Raw genomic sequence first — 25727 nt, 5'->3', positions numbered from 1 at the left:
TTATCAAATCTACTCTTCTGTATACTTTCAGGGGTTATGTTTTCTAGTAAAAATACATCATTTAAAGCTCAGAAATAAATAGTATTTTTCTTTTTGTATGCTCTCCTTATATCTTTGTATAAAGTAGGCTTTCAACTATAGTACCTATAAACTATAATATAATAAAGATATTAACTTGTTTTCTAAAAAAGTCCTAGCTCATTCCCACAAACACTTTTTGAGGGTTTCTCATGTTGGACCTAGCATAGGCCAAGAACTGTACTCTATGATATGGTGGGGTAACAAAAATGGAGAAGGCATACTTCTTTATATTTTCATTCTGATGATTCTGCAATCGAATATGCTGGAGGTCATATTTGTAGAGACTGTAAATTTTAGAAAATAAATTCAGAAATTATCTGTTAGAATAAAGCAGGAAGCTGAGAGTCTTACTCCTCTCTTATCAAAATATCTTTGATATTAGTATAAGCTGGAGAAAGTTTAATGGTATAAAATCCCCTGAAAGGTTATCATTAAGTAAATATACAAATATATGCACAAAGGAAGGAAAACCCTTCCAAGACCATCAATGGAAACTGAAAAGAAATTACCAATGACAGAGATATGCCACAATGAAACTGAGACAGCATGGTATCTGCTGGACGGATGTGATGAGGGTAAACCAGGAGGTAAAGATGAAGCAGAGGTTTAAAGTCTACTGAGTAAAGAGATTATAACACCAAAGTCTTAGAGAAAAGCCAAAATTATAGTTTTTAAGAGGTTATTATTGAGTTTCGCACAAGAATTTAAAGGCATTTATGGCTCAATAGGAATATTTGAAAGTAGTCAACAGAAAATATGTCATCTTATCAATACACACATACCTGTGGCCAAACACCCACAAGGGCAAATTCCCCTCCCCTGCCCAAGAACTAATATGTTCTTATAATGCATACTTCTTATTTCATGAGAAATAACCCCACTAGACTGGTATCAAAAAGCCCTGATTGGTGTTCCATTATTAATGTTTCTAATATATGGACTGTTGAAAACATGTGACTTGCATGGGACATGCACATTTTTGTAGGGCAAAAAAGGTGGAAACACTTTGTATTAGTAAATGTTGTAATTACAACGTTAAATTAAAAGAAATTTAATTCGGGGTTTAAAATAACACCTAAAAATATTCACACTCAAATACTCACATTTGGATAGAGCTATGAATAATAATCCATTATACTTATTTACCACTATTTCCAAAACACTTTCATATGTAATTTTTTGTCACATTTAAATGAGGGTTTAATATTCTTAAATATCTACCAGGGTATGATGCAAGAAGATCACAGGAAATAAACTTCACTTCTCAGCATCACAAACATTTGGAATACAAAAAGTCCAGGGACAATTACAAATAAGAAAAATACAAAAGAAGTTTGCTTAAAAAAATAACAAAAAAAGTTTAAAAATTGATTTTCCCCCAAAGTCCAAATAACTGTCTAACCATTAGAGTAAAGGCTTCATTGGCTCATTCCTTTGATAAGAATGAATTCATGTCTAACAGTATATCAAGTGTGTGTGCAAGAGACACGCACACGCATCACACACATAAGCATATACACCCACAAAAAGAGACACACATCTGAGTTTTTGTTGTTCTAGGCACTTCATATCCACGTTCTAAGTCTCCCACCTCCCCATTACATTTGGCAAGTTACTTCTTTGGAGGTGGGACATTTTCTTCAAAGAAGCCCTGGTTGAGGGTTGAGGACATTCCCTGCTGGGAAGTCTCTGGCCCCCATGAAGGAGGACCCATCACTTGCAGATGCTTTCCCCACTCCCATTTTCTTTGTGTTCTTCCATATCATGGCAGTGAAGTGTCCAGTCTGAGTTGAAGCCAGGCTCCTGGAAGTTGTAGTTCTTTTATTTTTATTTTTTTAATCTTTATTGCAGAAAGTATTACCATGTCTCCCTTTTCCTCCATTGATTCCCTCCACCCCACCTCATCCCAGACCTTCTCCACACTGTCGTCTCTGTCTGTGGGTTATTCATATACCCGTAGAAGTTCTTTGATTAAACTCTCCCCAAGTTGTAGTTCTTGATTCCACTGTAGCATCTATCAGCCACCTCCTTTCCTGCGTGATCATAGGATGCCCAGGCCAGGTTCTCTCCACACTGGCTGTGAGGCTCCTGACTGTGCTTGAGGATACTCGAGATAGCCAGGCCTTCTGAATACCGCTGAGCCTCCTGGTGAGCTTCTTGCAGAGCTTCTTTGGGAGCACGCCATGCTGCTGCCGGCAGGCTAGTGAGCCGTCAGGACCTCATTATTAAACTATTTGGAAGCTGACTTGCCACTCCACACTCCCTCAAGTCTAATTTTTTGTAGGGCATGGTTTTAATATATGTGGAAAAGGTGCTTAAGTTTTACGTGAGCAAAACCCCTATGTGTCATGGGGAGTTTAAATGCCAGCATACAATTTTGGTGACATTCTACTTGCATCTTCCCAGATGGTAACTGAAAAATCAATGCAACATTCTGTTTTAATTATCTTTCTCTGGACACTGATTAGAGTGCTACTTCGTCACCCCATGGAGAAGTGTTTACTGAGCATTTCCTATGGGCAAAGCACTCAGGTAGGTGTTGATGGTCATATAAAACAAGTATTTTGACTCAAATATTTTCTCAAATAAGCCCCTTTCAACTTGCCTGATACCTTCCATATTATTGCAGTTTCCAGCTTCTTATCTATTTTGTGTTATGACCCACTTTGCTAACTGTTTTTATTAATTATTTCAGAAACCTTGATAAAGCCACTATATATTAGTGTACTGAGTAATAAATGATTTTATGATTGGCAGCTTTGTAAATTTTACGATAATCCAATTATCCAAAGATGGATTGAGGCCACATTAGTTACATGGGCAGAAAGAGGAACGTACTCAAACTCCTTTGAAAATGGTACTTGTGTCACCTAATGACAGCTAATCCTGCGGAATAATGCTTCATAGCTAAGGTTTTGAAGCCAGTGATACAAGGATTTTACATGGTCAGTCTTTAAGTCGTATCCCTTAAATATTTTCTCATCAAGATTTTTGAAGGGAAGTGTATATCAAACCATTTCGAAGCCATGCCTTTTAGCATGTCTGGAATTCAAGTTTCCTACATTGTTTGAAAGGGCAAAGATCTCTGACTGAGAAGTCAGATAAGCTGGTAATTGACCATTCTTTTGTACATTCTGGGAAAGCTGGTTTTTGTGAACTTGGCCCTTTGCCTCTACTCTTCTGAGGGATCCGTGGAAATGCCTAGCAGAATATAAAACTGAGGGAGTATTTTATTGGTGACAGAAAGAGGAAGGATGATCGCCTCATGTGCTCAAAAGATTCTAATTAAATAATAAACGGGGGGAAATGGTGAATTGAGTGAGAAACTTGGTTCAGTCCAGACTCTTGATTCAATAGTTGTGTGGTCTTAGGAGAAAGTATTAAAAACCCCTATCTCTTGGTTTTCTCATATGCAAAACGGGAAGGGGTTGGGATTTAAGCAAAGGGGCAAGGGCTCAGCCTAATGCCTAGTCCATGGTAAGCCCTCAACAAATGTTATTTAGCAACACTCATCTTCCTCACCATCGTTACACAAGAGGGAATTGGGGTCAGGTTTCTGACCCTATCCCACCGCCAAAGTTTCCCCGAAGGAGCAATTCGGCCAGGATCTGAGTGGAGAAAATGCTGAGAGAAATTCTTCCACAGTCTGTGTGAGGGAAGGAAACAGGATGTGGTCTCAATGAACATTTTAGAAACCCAATATGGCAGGGTTTCTTCCTTCTCTAGCAGCCAGAACAAACAGAAAGTTTCTAACGGAGTACAGGAGAGAAAAAGTACTATCAGTTCTATAAAAAGATGCATTATGTCAAAACAGGGAGACGTTCTTGAATACTTAGAGGAATTGATTCAACAAAGTAGATATACTGTAAAAACAAAACAAAACTATATAAAAACCACACCACAGAATAAAACACCACCACCACCATATTAGAAACTTTCTGATTTATGATCTCATTAAGATTTGATAGAATATGTTATCTATTTATGTGGAGGAAGGAAATGTGAAACAGGAACAATCTAAAATCAGAAAACACTGCATGAGAAAGAAAAATATGATTGCTTAATTGAAACTAGATGAGTTTCAAAAACAACAAATAAGATGCATTGGAAAACTGATTTATAGATGTCAGATCTAAGGATTTCAACCAAGACTCAGATGAAAACTAAAAAAGAAAAAGAAAAATGAGAAAGATTATATATAGATATACAGAGGAAATATAAGACAAAAGCCCAAACAGGAACAAAAATTGTGAAAAAAATCCAATAAATTATTTTTTCTTTTTTTTAAAAAAAATGATTTTTTTCAAGAAAAACATTATTGGGATGGGAAAAAAACCCAGAGCTACAGATTAATACATCTCAACAAGTATCAAGAACAAGAAAACCAAAGAAGACATTAGCTAAATATATTTGAAGAAAAATGTTTAAACTTAATGATTTAAAAAAAATTATACTAGCAGCCAGGAAAATAAGTAACCAAAAGCCAATGATTAAATTATAACAAATGAATTAAATATTGTGAATAATTATTTAACAATTATCATGAATCTAAAACAGATTTTATCATCAAATATTGAAATTATTTGAGCCAAGAGTGAGGGGAGAAAATTATAGTGAATGTCCCTTGTTCCTGAAGATGATTTCAATATTCTTTCATCCAGCAATTATTATGTTAAATGTTGAATAGAAGTGCAGGTATCATGTAGTGAAACTGATTTATTGATAATTTGCTGCTTTCACATTTTACAATGTTTCCCAAACCTTCATAATAAAAATGTTATAAGAAGAAAATAAAAGCAAAACGGAAATTTGTAAGTAAAGGGAGAGAAAGAGAGATAAGAGAGGCCAGGGAATTTCACCAATATTCCCACTCAGAAGAAAGGGCAGCTCCTCTTTTCATGGGGCTGCATCACAGTGATTTCCAAAGGCAACACTTTCTCGTTTTCATGCAGAAATCTCCCAAGGGGATGGGGTCCAAAGCCAAGGGTGAGGCCTCACAATGATGCCATTCAAAACCTTGGAAACATCCTCCCATATTCCCTCCCCTCTCTATGCCATTTTTCACACCATCACCACTCTGAATAGGACAGATACTCTCCTGTCCTATTTCTTCTCAGATTAGGTGTGGTAGTTGTTGACTGTATTCTTGGGCAAGCTATTTCCCTTCTGTGGGCTTTCACGTTTCCCCCTGAGAAATAGATGGAATTGGTCAAGGTGTGTAACTATTCTTTGTTTCTAATTTGCATATACTTTAAGGATTATGGCAGTGACTTCCAATGTTGGAATACTGTGGGGAGTTTTTGTTTTTGAATATATCTTTATTGATTTCAGAGAGAGAAAGGGAGAGAGAGAGAAACATCAGTAATGAGAGTCATTGATCGTCCGTCTCCTGCAGGCCCCCTACTGGGGATGGAGACCGAAACCGGGGCATGTGCCCTGACTGGGACTCGAACTGCTATCTCCTGGATCCTAGGTGGATGCTCAACCCCTGAGCCACTCCCGGTCGGGCTGCTTTGTTTTTTATAATACTGATGCCTCTTTATTATCCCCAGATTTTAATCCAAATGACCTGGGGTAAGGTCTGTCGTGCAGGATTTTAAAAGCAATCTGGTAGAGAACCAGGGAAATAATTATTGGACACCAAGAAAGAACATCCATGTAAAACATATAGTAGGGAGAAGTTGGATTACAGTAGCAAAAAACGTTTATTTGCTATTGGGGGTACCATCTGCCAAGGAAAAATAATTGCCTAAAAAATTAAAATATTTTACAAAATAGTTTCCCTAAAAGAAGCTTTTTTGTGCAAAGAAAGGCAGTTGTTTTAAAAGGATTCCCTCTGGGCATTCCAGGTACAGGGCCAAACCACGTGAGTGAGCCAGCCCAGTGGAGCCTTCCAATGACTGAACTCTCAATCAGACATCTGACTACAATTACATGAGTGACCCAAGCAAGAAGAGCTCAGTGAGTACCTCCCAAATTCCTGACCCTTATCTACAAAATTATGACTAAAATAAAAATTGTTGTTTTAAGCAATGTTTTGGAGTCATTTATTTCACTACTATATTAGCTAGTGCAGATTAGAAAGCCATACTTCTACAACCTTTCCGATTTAAAAAATATGCCATGAAAAATTAATTTCTTAAATCATCTGCTTATCCCAAACAGCAAACTACTCAGATAAATATTTCAGATGGACATTTTTTTTCAAGTTTTCAGTGGCTTGTAACCAAAATGAATTCACATTTTCATATAATCCCTTTGGTATTCCACTTTATATGCTGGGCATCTGACCCTTGTGCTCCTCCCTCCCTTTGTTTCTGACAATCTTTGGCATTTGTGGTACCCCAAGAAAAACATCCCTCAGATTTAATTCAACTAGTATTGGTTAACTTTATGTAACTAATAAAGTTTTCCCATGAATTTAGCCCTTAAACCATCATTTGTAGGGGTTAAATAAATATGTTATTAAACTTGACCAACTTATTTTTTTTCTTGGATTTAGACAAATGTACTTAAAGGTGTAGAAAATTCCTTGTCTATAATTAAATATATAATGATTTATATAGTCACAAACATATAGTTACCCAGGGTGAAGATAAAGTTTGGCAATGACATTACCAATCCTTTCCATTAGATAAATGTTCAGCACAGAGTATGACATGAGCTGGCATGTAAACATAAAGAACAAAAGTCTACCAAATTGATTTCAAACACTAAAATATACATAAAATCTTTATGTTTTTAGCAGAAAACATGTAGCATTACTTAAGACATACTGAACACATCTAATTAGGATATGAATTAAATAGGCATGGCACATTCCTGTTAGAGAAGGTTTAATAGTCTTAAGAATTGGGCTCTTGCCTGGCCGGGCGTGGGTCAGAGGTTGAGCATCAACCTAGGATCCAGGCGATCAGGGTTCAATCAACCTAGGATCCAGGCGATCAGGGTTCAATTCCCTGTTAGGGCACATACCCGGGTTGCGGGCTTGATCAGTGACTTTCTCATCATTGCTGTTTCTATCTCTCTCTCTCCCTCTTCTTTCCTCTCTCTGAAATCAATAAAGATATATTAAAAAAAAAAAAAAAAGAATTGAGCTCTCTCTGGTGTCATACTGTCTGGGTTCAAACCCAGCCTCAACCCCTATGTTAGAAACTGCAAACCATTCACCAAAAATATCTGTTTTTTCCCCCCCTCTGTTTATTTCTCAGCATTATTTGCTGTTAAAATTACTATATATCTGAATTCTTGACAATAAAATGTTAGTAGAAATGATATGCAACATCTTGGTCAGTCTCATACAGCCTTCTCCTTGCATTATCTGTATGTCATCTTTTAAGATGATCTGGGAAAACATATGTTTAATTTTGGCATAACTTTTATCAGCCTGGATTCATGAATGCTGCGTGCAAGAGTTCCTGGTGCTCCTCCCCCAACCCACCACTGCCCTGAGACTGTAATGGGATATATATCTACAGACATTCTTTCAAAATGTTAGGTTTATAGCCCGGCCAGGCATGGCTCAGTGGTTGAGCATCAACATAGGATCCAGGAGATTGCTGTTCGATTCCCAGTTGGGGCACATGCCCATGTTGTGGGCTTGATCCCCAGTTGATCAAGGACTCTCTCATCATTGATGTTTCTATCTCTCTCCTCCCTCTCTCTTCCTCTCTCTGAACAATACAATGGTTTATGGTTGCAGTGTGACCTTAAGAAAAATTAAAATTTCAGTGCTTCAATAGCCTCATGTATAAAATAACCATAATAACACCTCCTTATGGGGTTGTTAAAAGGATTAAATGAAGTAACAAATGTTGATTATTTAGAACAAAACAAAATTCACTGTAAAAATCATGAAATCTTAGCCATCATCATCATCATCATGAGGATGCAGTATGTAGAATGCCTAATTGTGAGAACAAGTCTCATATTCAACGTCGGGAACGATGACAAGAAAGCAAGAAAATAGGGCACCTAAGGAAATCCAGAGGACAGGACCCTAGTGCTAGGTGGGAGTTACCCAGGGTTACCCAGTTGAAGAAGTGCACTTGGGAGCTGGACAGGGAAGAGAAGAGAAAATATGCAGAAGGAAAAGCATGTGCCAAAACCAAGAGGTAAGAGAAAGCACGGTAGAACCTGAACAGTTGCTGAAGCAACGTGAGCATGTGAAGGATAGAGGGGGTGGAGAAAGGTGAGACCCAAGAGGGGAGCAGGGGAAAGATCATGAAGGGGCTTCAGCGCTGTGCCGAAGCCTTTGGGTTAAAATGAGAGGACTGACATGACAAGATTAGGGTTCTAGAAATGCAACTCTGCCTGCAGTGTGAGAATAGACTGGCAAAAGCAAGTGTGCTCCCCCTGGGTATTGGCAAAACTCTCAGGAGGCCAGGTGGCAGGCGATGGGAGCTTGGAGTAAGACAACGGTAGAAACGATTAAGAGCAGTGATTGGAATAAAGACGTGTGTGGGTGCTCTGCTGGTCTGGGAGATTGTGAGTGTTTGTGAGGGTAGGTGAGAGAAGTCACAAATAGTATCCAGGTTTATAATTAAGCTACTTAGTGGCTGGCAGCATTTGAGGGGACTCCCCAAGAGAGTTTTGCTGCTTTTAAGTTTGCAGCACATAGTGCATTTCAAAATGGAGATAACAAATAAACCCTGTGTCCTAACATTCAGAAGGCAAATCTGCACGTGTGGTCTATCTACTTGCCCAAATGAATGGTGTAAAAGACAAAAAGAGAGCCTGTTCTTGGTCTTAGTTGACCTGAGGCAAATTTAAGTTCAAGAAAATGTGACTCATGTAATGTTTATATGTTTATTTAGCTGACGGAGCCACTTGGACTAATGGGAATTTGAATGAATATTTATTAGGATGATTTAATAAAGGAGAAGATTCCTGCATTCTAAAAGGTATTTTAGTGATAATCCCATATTGGAAAATCTCTCCTTAGCTCTCATCATCACTACATAGAGATTGGATGCTCTAAGAGAACTACTTAATAAAACCCTGCTTTAAAAGAGAGAAAATCAATGTGATTGATCTGAAGATTGATAGAAAATAGATCCTAGTCACCTTGAAAGGGCTTTTTATCACTACTTTATGGGATGAGTTCCTCAATTTTCTTATTATTTAGAAAATATTTATGATAAATTAATTTTTTCTTATTATACAAGTAATACTTATTAAAAATTTGGAAAGTGTTGAAAAGTTAATAGAAAAAAAATCCAAAAATTTAAATTAAGACAATTGCCCATATTTTTGTGTATTTCTTTCCAATGCTTTTAATATGGATACAAATTTCTCTATAAAATTATCAATAATTTTATATATTGTTCTTACTCATTTTCTGTTTTAAAGTATATCTTCAAGTCATTAAATATTCTTTGAAAATTCAAGATATTGGTGCTGATAATACTTTAAATGTGGAGTATGTCCCCTGTCTGTTATATAAAAAGGTCCTAATTATTCTTTATTACCTCAGATGGTCTTTATACATGGTATAAGAATCATGTTTTATTAGAAGTGAAATTATTTGGTTGAAAGTGCTAGGTGATGTTCAAGATCACTTGGTTATTTATTAGTGTTACTGCAGGGAAATTGCATCCCAGAACCTAAGCTAAATGGAACATTTCAATTACCTGTTTTACCTGTGGTGTTGTTTTCTGTTTATTAAGTGAGTCATAACCAATGATTGTTTACAATATATACCATGGAGGTTTTCTTGCTGGTAAAATGCCACATTTCCCCCTAAAGTTTGCTTTGAGTGAAGACCTAAAAAATAATGCTTGCAGTTCTCTAAACGGCACTATTTATTCCCACCCAATCCTCAGATCTATGTGGAAACCTTGAAGCATAGCTCTCTCCATAGTTTTAATGTACTTTATTCTACATGACATTGAAAAGCAGTGTCAATTATGATGAATCATGAAGCTCACAACTAATGATACATTTAAAGCCAATTCATTTGTCTCTTTGATCATGTAAATGTATCGCCATTCACCAAGCCTGCCATGATAGGACATTATAGCTACTTTGGAGTCATCTCATTGTACACTTATATATCAGTGCAGCTGCCACTAATGTTTACATGTCCATGTGCTACATATCCTCATGATATTTTTGCAGAGGTTAATGCTCATGCACAGTAGATATATTTATTATGAAGGCTATAACAGACCCACAGGAGACATTATAGCTTTTAAGAGATTAGTGCCTGTGATTACTCCCATTTTATTCCATCTCTTTCTTATGCTGTTTAGCTGGTGAGCCCCTTTTTGAAAATTCTTTGCTCATATTGAAACTATTTAATACATTCTAATGGTAAAATTATTCTTATACCTATAGGTTGTATATTTTAGAAAATATTGTTTGCCTGTAAATCAAATCAATTTCTCTAGTACTTGCTCCTTGACTTTGAAGCTGTGTCCCTGTTCTTGCGAATCCACCTTTAATAGTAGTCTAGACAATAATCTACTATTACATAGGAAATATTTCACATCTTGCAAATGTTTTAGCTATTGTGCAATAGTAAGTGATAGCAAAGCATACAATGTTATTCCCCAGATCAACACCTTGCAACATAATTTACAGAGAGGCTTTCTCTTCAAGAAAAATTCTCACTTGCAATTCATGTTTAGTCTGTTTCTCCTATCTTATCTTTAACAGCTGGGTTATATCTGCTTCCAGGGAAATGTGTTATGTATGTTTAATACCAATAGCAAAAAAGAACTTTGAAAACTGAAAATAGTCTTACATGTAAGTTTAAAGCAATCTGCCAAATAATTTTAAAATTTAATTTAATTTAATTTTTCCATCACTATTTATCCCCCCATACCCACTTCCACTCACCACCTCACCACACTGTTGTCAGTGTCCATGAGTTCTTTCTCTTTTTTTGTTTGTTACTAAATAATTTTTAAATTGATCACCAATTGGCAATCACAACATTAATAATTAACAAAGATTATAATGAGTTAAGGTTCAGTCTACAGGAATATAGGAAATATAATCAAAGATAATCATTTTTTTGTTTAAGTCATAACTTTATCCCTAGTATTACTTTCTTTGTCCAGGACATTTGCTTTAAGTAGAGATTGTATTTTATCCATGGTTTCTGAGGCCAGTGTGTGAAGACAGGAGTCCCATTCTTTCTGTGACCTTATCAGTTTCCCTCTGTGGGAGGGTTTTCAACCTTGCCACATCACATCCTCTGAAGTCACATGCTTAGTCAGGAAGATTGTTGTGATATTAAACCAGTCTCATTCCTCAGAAAGCCACACCATTTCTGCTCAAATCAAAAGGACTATTGGCCAATGGGGGCATTACTCACTGACTATTTGTCAGGCCAGCTGTATTGATGTTCACCCGCTACCTATGAGGCAATGTCTCTGGATACTGAGTCACAGGGGAGGGGTAAACACTTAAGCAATTACAAACCTACAGATGTTAGCAAGGGAGGTCTCATTCACTCAGAATAATCATAGGGCATTTTCTTACAAGGCTTAATTCCAATAAGAATAAAGGTATAGGTGAGTCCTCAGTTGTATAATTGTATTGAAAGATGATGCACGTAACTATTGCTTTACCCAGTGACCTCGATACTGAGCAGGAGTGTTAATGTGAAAATGGTTTTCTCACCTCGCTTCAGTGTTAGCTATCAATGATGGCAAACAAGGTTTCCTAACTCACCCTATTTAAAAAAAACATGAGAGTCCCAGTGGATTGTTTGGTTCCTCATGCAAACGGAACACTTAGGGATGGCACAGCCTTCCAGAACTAACTTTATGTTACTTGTTTATATGATAGATATTTTAAAGCCCATTGTGTTAAATGTTCATTTGTTCTCTTTCAGTTAAAAGTACCTAGACTGGAATCAATCATAAAAATATTAATGGATTTTGTAGCCAGAATAATATCTCCATATAATCTATATCAATATATATTTTAAATGTCCTCATTTATCTCATACAAATTTCATGCTGAAAGATGATAGGGCTGTACTTTGATATGTTCAACTCCCACTGTTATTTTTAAAACCAACTTTGAAAAACAAAACACCCTTAAACTAGATTATACTTTGCACAAATAACACACCGATAATTGCAAGACTATTTATCCTTAACAAGAATAGTTTCCTTTTTAAAGGCCAGCCATTCCTTTCTCTCAGCTCAAAGGAATACTATACAGGTAGCAGTGCCCTGAAAAATAAGCTGCCTCTGGCATCCTGAGGACTGGGTGCTATACGCCTTCTGTCTTGTGAGGGGACCCTTTCATAATGCATGATGCTAATAAAAAGCACTGATTTTAGTTCAGCATCTACAAACCTACAAGCTATGGTAGGGGTAATTTTAAGTAATGGAATGATCATAAGCCTAAATTCACTGAGTGACAAAGGTAGGTCTTTTTCCTGAGGAAGAAGTGGGAGGTTCCATGATGTCACTAATCCAATTCCTGATCAGACAAGTATAAATTAGTCCTTCAAAAAATGTGTGTCATCACTGTTTCCTGAGACATGGTGAAAATCTTGGTGGCAGAAAAGGTATTTGTTTTCATATAGTATCTGCAGAATAGGTGACTGAGATAGAGCAACACATTCCCTGCGGATGTTCCTTTAGTTTGTTTCCCCTTGGAAAATATGAAGAGTAGGAGAGGCAAACAAATGATATCTGTGGTATGAGAATGAACTATTTTTAATCTCATTTAAAAAAATACAACTTTCAAACAGCTTCCAAATTGGGATACTGCATCATTAAGCATTTGACATTTGTCCAGTTAAAACTATTGACTCATGCTTTCTTCTCTCCCCCCTCAAATTACTACAGTGCCACAGCTGATCTGACTATATTTTCCATTTCTTATAAATAGCCACAAGAAAAGTATTAATTATCCTTGTACGATTTAATGCACCAACTGCCTTAACCTTTCAGGTTTTCTTAAACGCCAGCATAACAAGGCATATCCATGGCAGCAAATGTGATTTATGACAGGAATCTTTAATTTCTGTTTTTAAATATGTTACCCACCGATCTGCATACATTTAAATTCGCCTGCAACACTTTTCTCTGTCTTGAGGCTGTTGTTTAATATTCAAGGATGATTTTTGTCCACATACATTTTGGTCTATGTCACCTCAGATTAAATTATTACTGTTTGCAGCCTTTTCAGAGCAGGCCTCAGGCCCTTATTTACAAGAATCAATGAAACAGTAATGAAAATCCATTTTTCATACTATCAGCTCTGGCCTGCTTTTATTTAGTTAGCTGTGTCTAAGCAAGCAATTCATTTTGTGCAAATGTCATGTAGAGAAAAAAGGATGAGCCGTGAAAGGGTTAATCATGAAATAAGACCTAAGCTTTCTCCCATATAAAAAGCATCCGTAATGTTAAATTTAAAAAAAAAAAAGCCCTTCTTAATATATGCAAAGTAATGTATATTGACACATAAGCAAGGCTTTTCATGATGAATATTGAAATATATATGCAAAGCACAGGAAATGTGTAACATGTTATAGATCTTTCAGTGTACATTTAGAGGAAATGAACCATTTATATTCTACAATTTAGTGAATACCTACTGTTTATTGGTACAGAGCACATAGGAGTATATTTGTCTTAGTAATTTATTTAGGTAAATATATTTATTCTTCTAGGGGTTCTTGTGCTTTCCTTGGTTCCATAGTAGTAGACATAAATATTTAACAATGCATTGTCTCAAATGTTATTCATGTAATTTATCAGGGAAAACAGTGGAGTTGTAATAACTTTTAAGCCTGCACCTTCTCTTAAACCTGAGATTGATTGAGAATGCAGAAAACTGGGCTGGATTTTCTTGCTACTGCTGAGGAGAATTATTTGCTAGTAATAACCTAAAGAAGCTAAACTAGTCCAGCTACCAAAGGAACAAGGTTCATTTACCCCTTTCTGAATCAGCTTTCTTAAGCAAATACTTTGGCTATAAATGAAAAGGGCTTAGTGAAAGAAGAAAGCATTTAATTATTATGAATATATTTCCCTATATTTGCTGACCTACCCACTTTTCTTTATACAGAGATGTATACACAGAAATATACATATATATTATCCCTTGTGAGTATTCCTCTTGGGAATTTCTTCTAAATTTTAATGCACTTGGCTATAAGATGTCAGTTCAAATTATGGCTAAGATCTTGTAAAAGTGACTGTCCACTTTTTAATATCACAAAAGAAATGAATAGAGACGGAAAGCATTTGGAGTCTTCTTGATCTTTGCTATGGACTCTCTTGGAAACACATTTTAAAGTTCACAATCTGGATTTTTCTATTTGTAAATTTTTTTTTTTTTTCTGTTACATTTAGTTTTTAAAAATCTGTTTTCTATGTTTGGTGATTGAATTTCTTTTTCTTTTTTTTTGGTGATAGAATTTCTAATACTGATATAATGTACATATCTGAAAACTCACTGACTTGACAGTAATAATTATATTTTTTAAAACTGAGAGTAATTTTCTATTGAGCCAAATCAGATAATTTCTGTATTATTATTCTGAAGCTGCATCTGAAACAGTGAATTCCATGCTGCCAGTGCTTTTGTAGATCAAGGCAGAGACCGGTAATGGAACAAGTCACTGTAAACCAATGAAACATGAAACCAAGACATCTAGTCAACCCTAGTCACCAAAGTTGTACAGACCTCCTCAGGTGCTGTTATCTATTACAGTGTAGTGTGCACACAGAGAAGTTTTGTTTGTTTGTTTTTAATATAAATAATTTTTTATTGATTTTTAGAAGGAGAAGAAGGGAGAAGGAGAGAAAGAAACATCAATGTGAGAGCAAAACATCAGTTGGCTGCCTTCTACATACCTTGTAGCAGGGATCCAGCCAGCAACCCAGGAATATGCCTTGACCAGGAATCGAACCAGCAACTTTTCAGTGCATTGAAGGACACTCAATCAACTGAGCCACACTGGCCAGGGCCACATAGAAGTTTTTATTCCAGTATTAAAGCTCTATATGTTGATATTTTAAAGAATAGGAAGAGCACATTTATCTGAATTATCAGAGTCTGAATTATTCTAGAAGATTGATCATTAAAACCTTTCATTGTTGAATGAATGTTGTTAGCACAAGTCTAATAAAAATGAAAATGAATTGACTGGTTAATGAGTGATAGTAAATAAGTTGCTATTTTTTATATATTTTGTTATAGAATCAGCCCGCCATTGGCTTGTCTTCACATACTGGCATTTATAAAAGGTGCCAATAACTAAAAGTTTTCCTATCCGACATATAAATAGAAAATATAAAGGCAGTGTGCTTTTAAAAACTGCTTTTAATTCCTCAGAATACTTAAGGGTGGGAAAAGCACACGGCTTTACTTCTAAAGTTTGAAAGCAGTCCATTTGGGTTTCATTTATTCCAATAATCCACATAAACTTTTTCGAGTACCTAGTTTTTAATACATATGATTGTGATACAAATCCAATATTGATAGGAAGGACAAAGAGGTAAAGATTATATTTGCCAGCCAGTTCCTGAATCACAATCTCCTCTTTACAAACGACCAATAAAGATTTAAGACCAGTTTTCCATGCTTTCCATGCTTATCCATACGATGAGATATGGCTCATTTATTTTACATGACATCTACAAAATTTTGGTGAAAACTTACAAAAGTGTACATGTTACATATTGTTTAAAAAAGAGAGAAATCTGTTATTAGTCTCTTAGCTATATACTTATTTACAAAATACAGGAGATGGGGTGTTGGAAAGAAGTTATACAGAAATTTTAACATCTGACTTCTCTGTTGGATGGGATTTGAGATTACTTATTTTTTAAATCTTTGCATACTTTTATAATCTAAATTTCATAGAATGAATAGAGACCAGATGGAATTTTTTTAATAGGAGGAATATTTTTTAACAGAAATGAGGCTAGGAAGGGAAACCTCTGTGAGAAGGAGCAAGGCACCCAAAGGGGGCTCAGAACCAATAGCACCTCTCCCACCCAAACAGGGTGTTATTTTTCCTTCACTTGTCTTTTCAATGGAATTTATCCCCGTAAGATATTTATCTAATTCGGAAACATTACCTTTTTAAATTTCTCTGAGGAGATTTAGAAGAGAAAGTAATAATTAGATAAAAATTATTGCTTCCTTCCGAAGACCTAACTTAGATCAGCGGCGGGAACAAATGGGGAGTTTGGTGTAAGCACATGAGCAGGAAGCGAGCACCATGGAGAGCAGGCCTCAGGCCGGGACACGCTGGGATGAGATTTGGGATGGAATGAATGTGCTGGAACCGGACACTGTCATTTTTTTATTATGTATAAAAAAAAAATTACTGAATTCCACTCTTCTATTTCCTCATCTGTAAATAGTGTTAATTTTACTATCCACACCACAGAGTTGTGGTTACAATAAAAGAATACCTTTAAAGCATTTAAAATTATTCTTTACTCATAGTAAGTCCTTAAAATTGTTAGCTATGGAAAGTAAATCTAAATGTTTAGGAATCAGTAGGGAGGATTATTTTTAATTACAGATACATGCAGAATGGGAAGTATAAAGGTGTAATTTTTTAAATTAAATATTCTAAAAAGGTATTGAACAGTTTTGAACTCAAGAAAGAAGGGGAAATGGGGGAGTAATTCTCTTCATTATCGTCCTCAGTCCCCTGTTCCCTGACACAGCAGGGGCCCTGCTGTCAAGAGCCTCAGCTAGCATGATTAGCATTGACTAAATAGGATGATTTATCTGTGAGCTAGCCTGGGAACCTAACAACTGTATTTTACAGTAAAACATGTCCCTAGTGACAAACGGCCGATCTACAAATGAACATTTGGAATACACTCTTTCACAAATTGACCTTCATATTTTATTATATCTTATTTGCCATTTACTTAACAAATGCATTTCAAAATGGCATTAATATATATTCAATTGTAAGCTAGAGACTCAATAAGGAATGAGAAAACAAGAATCCGAGGGTATACTGTAAGAAGAATTTCTCAGCTTAGATATCGGCTGGCTAACAAGTGTTCTTAATGAGCAAAATCCAGGTGATATTTATTTTTATTGTTTGCTTCTGTCAGACCTAGCTTAGAATTTAGAAAACTGACTAAGTTTATGAATATATTCTATCACATCATGCACATCTCATATACACTTGAAATTGAGAAAATAAGTTAAGTTTCATAACAAATAGCCATCTGCTAGATACCTGAAAATGAATCAGTGCCTTGCTGATGCACGCACATTAAAAACTGGACAAGACATTTTAGTCAGCATATTTAGTAACTGGAGAGAAGGGGCAAAATAAGAGGCAAATATTTGTATTCTGATTTTTCCTGAATACCCTGTCATAGCGTTGAATGTGACAAACATGGATAGAAGTAGCTGTGTTTCTAAGAGAACAAGAGGAGGAATTAATTCATCTCAAGCATATTCAAACTCCATCAATGATTTATGACCATTTATGAGAAAAAGGAAATATCGATTTCTAAATTTATATTTAATATTTACAAATATGTAAATTAGGCTGTCTCAGAAAAGTGTAGCAGATGTCTCTATCTTCTTGACGCTGATGGACTGCCTAGGTATTACTTTAAAATGATAGATTGGCAATGAGAATAGTATTTTCTGCTCTATCCCATCGTATTCATTTGGAAGCATTAATTCTTTTCAAGAAGATTATGTATTCAATCCAATCTCGACAGCCTGGCTCTATTGAATGGGATGCTCTATTTAAATGTGAGGACATATTGATCTCATTCTGAAGTTTCTATCTAGCATCTATCAAGACGATAAAGTTTGAACATTTTCCATGATGGGGCCTGTTCCAAAATGTTTTAAATTGATATGCTGTAAAATAATAATAAAAAAAAGCAACACTAACTTTCTACTTTTTGATTTAGAGACATTTTAAGCAAAAAAGGAAAAAAAGAACAAAAGAACGTTGAAGGAAGTGGTGATATTTCTTTACAGAGGGTCTTTTAGCAGGGGAATGAAATACTCACTTCAAGGGAGAAGTGGGTCAAAGGACCCGTTTCTCTTAGGTTTTGGAAAGTGAACCATTTTGTTCAGGGGCCCTGAGCCATAGACTGGCACAGCCTCCACGATGCTCCAGTTCACGGCAGTAGTGTTCCTTTACACACACTGTTGTTGAGCTCTGGTGAAAATGATTTGAACTAAGCAAATCGACTTACTTTAAGATCTTGGATTGGTCTTGACAATTTCAAATTGGGTTGTGGAAGTGTTCTCACTGAATTATGATTTTATTTTTTTATATCTCTGCGTAAAAAATGATGACAAATAGTTTTTTTAAGAGAGAGGAAGGGAGAGAGAAAGAGAGAAACATCCATGTGAGAGAGAAACATTGATGGGTTGCCTCCGGCATGTACCCCCACAGGGATTGAACCTACAACCTAAGGTATACGCCCTGACTGGGAACTGAACACGCAACATTTTGGTGTATGGGACGATGCTCCAAACAACTGAACCACACCGGCCAGGGCACAAACATTTTTTAGTATCCATTTAATAGAGAATACTTTAATATGGAAAGTGGAATATTTTAATAAAATAAAAATTGACTATAACCAATGGCTAAAATCAAGAATTATCACTTTGTTACATGTGTGCATATGCATATGTGTGTACAATGTATTATATATTCCAAACCAAAAAGTAGAAAAAATGTAGAGTTCTGCATAAACCATAAAAAATATTGAATAGCAAATGTTGTTTATTTAAATATTCCACATTAAAGTGTTTTATCCTCTTAGAATTCTCCCAGTAAAGTTTGGATTACATTTTGCATATGAATATCAAGTGCCATAGCGTGTAATCACAAAACATTATAGTTGGCTAATTGAAAATATTTTTATTGTAAAACAAAAACAGAAATGACTAGTATATACAGATTCCTTTATATTCTTAGTAGAAATGAATTCAAATAAAATTTTGATTTTTGATGGTATATGGTGAACTATCAAAAGCACAATTTAAGAATACTCAGCAATTTTTTGTTTGGATTATACTAATGATTATATTAAAGTGTAATGTTTATTCTTAAAAGCTTAGTGAAATTACATTAATAAGCATCCAGATACTGTGTTGTTTAGATGTCATCAAATCTGAGACAAAATTTTATAGTTTAAAAGGCCTAGAATATGAATCTGGGATATCTAATTACCAATACAATGGGCTTGAAACTGTAAGTATTAATTGTGTGTGTGTTTGCATGAGATGTTTTCTTAGAGTTTCTACTCAAATCCCTAATATATGCAGAGTTATGATTATAGCATAAGAATTAGAAATTATGCTATATGCATATATGATATTGACCATTATTAGTGAAAAATTTGGAACTGAATGCAATTATTCAGATTCCTGGGACTACAACAGATTTAGAGCCAGCACACAAAAAGGTGAAAACAAAGCTCTTAGAAATAAATGTGTATCCATTTAATATTCACAGGAAGTGAAATGATTTTTCTAAAAGATGTTCCTACTTATTTTTATATTATTTTTCATTATATATGAAATGAATTATCTCTTCCTGACAAACTCATGACTTTCTGCACATGACATATTTTTTTCAAGAGGTATTCACTATACTTTTCTTACAAGCAAAAGTGCTAGACTTTTTATTAATTACTATCTAACTGGAACCAAAATGTCAAAGGGATCTAATTACTAAATAACAGAAATTAGAAATGGGATAAATTTTCACTTATCTGGCTTAACAATGAAACAGATAGTTCAAAACATATACCCACACAATAGGCATTTCTATTTGTATTTGGAATGCATTATTAAAATCAATTTGTATCACATAGCTAATGACTGGAGGAGCTGGCACAAATCCACTCTGAAAGATAGTGGGAAATCAGCCTGGGAGCCAATTTGCAGAATATTCCCTCTCATTCAAGTGAGTGTTTCTGTGCAAAGGTTGAAAGCTGCAAAATGTTCTTGGTGGATGGCGCTAAACAATCAAAAGTTCACAATAAATTTGGGAACTCTTCCTCAAGGACCCATATTTTCTTTTATCTTAAATTACAGTTGACATTTAATATTATATTAATTTCAGGTGTACAGCATAGTGGTTAGACAATTATATAAATTTACAATGTTGAAAATGTCCTGTTAAGGACTCAAAGACTAAATAAAACACTTTAGTCTCTTTCTCTCTCTTCTCTCTGCCTTTCTCTCGCATGCACACACACACTCAGACTCAGGTGGTCACTGTGCTGCATATTTTTTTGCTCCTCCAGGTCTATTTTCCATCTATCCTGTTCTGCTTTGTGCTCTGGGAAGCTGGGTTGTAGGGACTGACTCCACAAGATCCTTATCTGCTTGCCTTCGGATTTAGTTTTAGCCAATGGGAGATAATGGGATATGTTGGAAAGTGGAAGAAGAATGAGATGAGAATATATATTTCGCCAGCTCCCAGTGCAGGTCACCACTCTCCCAAAGCACACAGAGGTAAAGTGGCCTGCTCTACTGAGGGACACTCTCAGGGAACCCTAATTACCTCCCCCTCTTTCCCTTTCAAACTACAGGTGGTAATGCTTCCTTGTTCTTGCTGGTCTTGGGTAAATGTATCATTTGTTTTTTGGCTATTGGCTACTTTAAAAGTAATTATTTTATTTAATCTACTTCAGCCCTAGGCCATTTGGCTCAGTGGTTAGAGCGTCACCCTGTGGACTGAAGGGTCTCAGGTTCAATTCCTGTCAAGGACACATACCTCAGTGGCAGGCTCCATCACTGGCCCCAGTAGGGGCGCATGCAGAAGGCAACCGATGGAGGTGTATCTCTCACATTGATGTTACTCTCTCTCCCTCTCTCTCTCTGTGTCTCTCTCTCTCTTTCTCTCCCTTCCACTCTAAAAAGCTATGGAAAAAATATGCTTGGGTGAGAATAAAAAAGTTTTTTTTTCTTCAATTACAAGCCAGAAACCTGAGTGAGTAGTCCTCAGCAGAACCCTGTGTCTGACCACATGTTCCTTCCCGAGTCCTTACTTTCTTTCAATCTCTCCCAGGAAGTGCCTTTTTCAATTTTCTTTAAGTAAATAAAACCTACTACTCTCAAGGATGGTGTACCAAAGAACCTTGCCCCTTCTTGTTAAAGGGTGATATGTAGTACAAAGTAATCTCTGCACTATACTGCCGAACAGCTGATTTATTTAGTCCAGATTATGGACCTTTTTGTATTTGCTAACTTCTAGACTCTCATGGGTAGTTTTGCTTTTGTTTTTGTTTTTATATTTTTACTAGAACATGCACATCTCCCAAGGGCAAACCATGATTCTCCTAGGTATTTAAATCAAAACCTCGATATCAAATCAACAATTTCCTGAAGGCTGGGTACAATGTAGTCTACCTGTCTTTCATAGATACAGCTCTATATACAGTTTTCCAGAATGTTGTTACTTCTTTTCTCATCTTTCAGTTTCCAGACTGTGCCCAACAGCGTTCCGTACATAAGAAATGTGGCTCATTACAATGCTTTTCTAAACAACATAATACTCACACCTGATTAATTTTTTTTTTGAGCATAAGTGAATTCAACACCTATACATTCATGTATTTAAAAAAATGAATCTAGACACACATCTTACACTCTTCACAAAAATTAACTCAGAATAGATTATAGACCTAAATATGACATAAAACAGCAAAACCCCTCGAAGATAACAGAGGAGAAAGTCTAGATGATCCTGGGTATGGCAATGACCTTTTAGATACAACACCAAAAGCACTATTCATGAAATAAATAATTGATAAGCTGGACTTTATTAAAAAAGCCACGCTCCCTCCCTCAGCCAAAAAAAGAACTTCTGCTCTTCAAAAGACACTGACAAAGGAATGATAAAATAAGCCATACACACAATAGGAGAAAATATTTGCAAAAGACATATCTGATAAAGGACTGTTATCTAAAATACACAAAAAACTTAAAACTCAACAATAAAAAAGCAAACAACTTGTTTTAAAATGGGCAAAAGACCTGGACAGACACCTCACCAAAGAAGATAAACAGATGGCAAATAAACACATGAAAAGATGCCCTGTATCATGTGTCATTAAGGGATAGCAAAATGAAACAACAATGAACTACCACTACCCTCCCATTAGACTGGCCAAAAGAAAAAAACACTGATAACACCAAATGCTGACAAGAATGTGGAAATCACATCTATTGGTGGTGGGAACCCACAATGATACAGCCACTTTAGAAGGCAATTTATTAGTTATTTTACAAAACAACATACTCTTACCATATGATCCAGCGATCACGATCCTTCGTATTTACTGAAATGAGGTGAAAATGTATGACCACACAGAAACCTCCACATGGATGATTACAGCAGCTTTATTTATAATTGCAAAAACTTGGAAGCAAACATAATATCTATTCGTCAGTAGGTAAGTGCAAAAAATAAACTATGGTACTTCCAGACAAAGAAATATTATTCAACACTAAAAACAAATGAGCTATTAATCCATGAAAGACAAGGAAGAAACTTAAAAGCATACTGAAATGAAAGAGGTCAACCCGACAAGGCTGTGCACCGTATGATTCCATCTATATGACGTACTTGAAAAGGCTAAACCATGGAGACAGTGAAAAGATTGGTGGTTGTCAGGGATTGGGAGTGGGAAGGAATGAACAGGTGAAGCACAGAGAATGTTTAAGGCAATAAAACTATTTTTATGATACTATAATGTTGGATACAGATCATTATACATTTGTTAAAACCAATAGAATGCACAACACTGACAGTGAACCCTAGTATAAAGGATGAACATGGGTGCTAATGTGTCAATGCGGGGTCCTCGATTGTAAGAAACGCACTACTCTGGTGCAGGATGTTGATCTTAGCAGGGCTGTGCATTTGTGGGGCAGGTGGTGTACGAGAAATCTCTGTACCTTCTGCTCCATTGTTCTGTGAATCTAAAACCATTCTAAACAATAATCTGTGTAAACAACAAGAAGAAAATAAATCTGTAACTATAGGGAAGTTACCTTCTGTTTCACACCACATCACTCTCTAACTCAAGAGTTGAACATTATGGATTTGTTACGGCAACAATTTTTTTTAAGCCTGTGCAGACTTACATGGAAAATGAGAGCTAGAGAAAGCTTAGGTCTTGAGAATTCAAGATTTTTCAAAATATGTAGGGGAAAATACTATTTCACAGAACCAAGCCATTCTTTTAATTTTATGAAATAATATACAGAGGCTGTCTACATTGCAGTGATATAATCTTTCAGGCTGTTAACATGAAGTTAATCATTGGATCAATGTCTGTTTCTTTAGAGATTTCTACTATGACTTTCCTCACTATAATTTTTGTTTGTTTGTTTAGGATTTACAAAACTTTTTTATGTATGGGACTTCATCTTATCTTCAACCCAGTTAAATAGAAATGACCATTGATATTTTCTAATTACCTGGACTTAATCACCTGTTGATTGTACCTGAGAAATGAATCTCAAAACTTTCCCTTTTTGTTTCCCTTTCTTAACCAGCTATCTTGTCATAATCACTTCCTCCACCCTGATACTAAATTTCCTTTTGGAATTATAAATCTGTGTAGTGTCTTTGTGTGTGTGTGTGTGTGTGTGTGTATACCATTCCCATTTAAAAACAAAGAAAAAATCCGTAACCCATTTTCCACAAGAAAAAAATCCAAATTCCACAGCCTGTTTCTCTAAAACTTTCAAAATTTAACCTAACCTACATTTCTAGTTACCCTTCCTACAGCTAACCCATTCCTTAACCTATAAACTTTATTTTCAAGACCACAGAATTTATCAGCCGTAAGACACCATAAGTCTCATGTTTCCATGTCTTAAATATACACCCCCTTTGTATTAGAGCATTCTTCCCCCCCTTCCTGGTAAAGCGTATTCATCATCTTAAACCCAGCTGATATCCTCTGATCTGTGAAGTCTTACCAACACTGCCATTCCTAAAGAGAAATGGTAGCTCCGGCTCTCCAGGTCTTTATACATACCTATTGAATTTAAATCAGTCTACTCCACTAGACTAAAATTTCCTGGAGGAATTATTCATTTATGCAAAGCACATAGTGGACACATGATAAATACTTTCTGAAGAATGAAGGGATAAATGAGTGGATCTCCATCTTTCAAACTGAGGCTTAGAGAGGATAAGTGACTGGATAACATAGCTTGAAAATGAATTAATCAGGAAGATGACAAGGATATTTCAGGATTCCAGTATTCTTTCTACAGAAATCACCTGGGAGACATTTTCAAAATATAAATGCCAAATCTCAGGCCAGACACAATGCATCAGAATCTCTGAGCCAGGATGCACATGTTTCTAAGGCTGCACAGACAAACAGTGTGGGAAGTGAGGGGTGAGAATCACCCTTAAATGTGCCACATCACCCCAACATGCCATCATATCCCAGGTGCAGAAACACAATTGCTGCCACCACAAGACACTGAAAGTCTTCTGCCAGTATTCCTGGAATTCTAGACTTATGTTCAGGAAGGGGGGTGTTGGGGGAGTAGGACCAGAGTGACAACAAGTGTTGTGGAAGAAAAGGGGGACTCAGACCACGCTTGCCAGCGGGAAGCAGGATCTGGCCATTCAGCTTTCGCAGGAGAGTCAGGGCTACTGTGAGACAGAGTTGCTGGTAGAAGATACGGACACATGAAGACAGATACGACTTTGCCCACAAATTGCAGAAAAGAATGGCTGCCATTTATTTAGCCTCAGATAACTTTTGATACTCCCACAATCCATCACCTTTTTGAAAGGGCACATACTTTTAATGCAGGGGCAATTCAAAACTCATCTTTATTTTTTTAACTTTTACCACACAGCCCTTAAAAGTGACGTTCTGTGCCTTCAGAATAGTGGGAGGATCATATTGAGAAAGACGGGGGGAAATCGACTGGTTGGTTAGAGATTATATCTCCAAATGTATACTTGGCTTTTCACTGTGTGCAATAGCGTATTTTTTGTTTGTTTGTATGTTTTGCCACCAAAGACTTTAATAATAAGACATTCAATAATTCTTTGTGAACCAACCCAAATCCCAAGTCACTGTTTACTGAGCCTTGTTCTGCTGTTATTGATTACATATGAATTCCCTAGTATCCCAAGCCATAAATAATTTTATTTCTCTTATTTTCTTCCCACCTACTGTTCCCTTTGCCCTGACCTACTAGGTGCCACATTCTGTGTGAGTGCTACAGGCAAGTCGTTTATTTGGAGGGGTGGTGCTTTGTTTCTTACTGGCCTGCTAAAACCATCACCTCTGCGATTCTTTTGTTTGTACTGGTCCCCCAGTTTTCTTCACCCTAAAGCCAATTGCTTGTAGTGAGATAAGACCCCAAAATTGATTCAATTGCTTTGCAGCATGATCTTTTCATTATTTCAGGGTTGTCTTTTCAGATGCTCCGTTTCATTTCTGTGTTGTCGAGAAGTTTGAAAGCTCCTAATTCTAATGAGCATTAAAATCCTCAGGAGTAGCTCTTCTCTTCCCATCAGCTATTTCTGTGTTCTTGCAGAGTTCACTTCCCCTTTAATCTTGGGGCCTCATTAGTCACTTTTACTCTGGGATAAAGGGTTGAATTTTACGGAATGGAAGCTCACACTCTGAAAACACTGACATTTCCTCTGTCGGCAT

At 36.1% G+C, this 25727-nt stretch overlaps 1 pseudogene across 1 annotated transcript; it reads right to left on the bottom strand.

The window, feature by feature from the left end:
* Positions 1 to 1693: 1693 nt before the first annotated feature.
* LOC308559416 (Golgi-associated plant pathogenesis-related protein 1 pseudogene) lies at positions 1694 to 25727 on the bottom strand (annotated as a pseudogene). Its single transcript has 3 exons — positions 25654 to 25727; positions 2059 to 2351; positions 1694 to 1884 (listed from the first exon to the last, which is right to left on the bottom strand). The product of its transcript is annotated as a Golgi-associated plant pathogenesis-related protein 1 pseudogene (transcript).

This window comes from Miniopterus schreibersii (assembly GCF_964146895.1).
Source record: "Miniopterus schreibersii genome assembly, chromosome: 7".
Classification (NCBI taxonomy): domain Eukaryota; kingdom Metazoa; phylum Chordata; class Mammalia; order Chiroptera; family Miniopteridae; genus Miniopterus; species Miniopterus schreibersii.
This window is presented reverse-complemented; position numbering and strand designations above follow the sequence as displayed.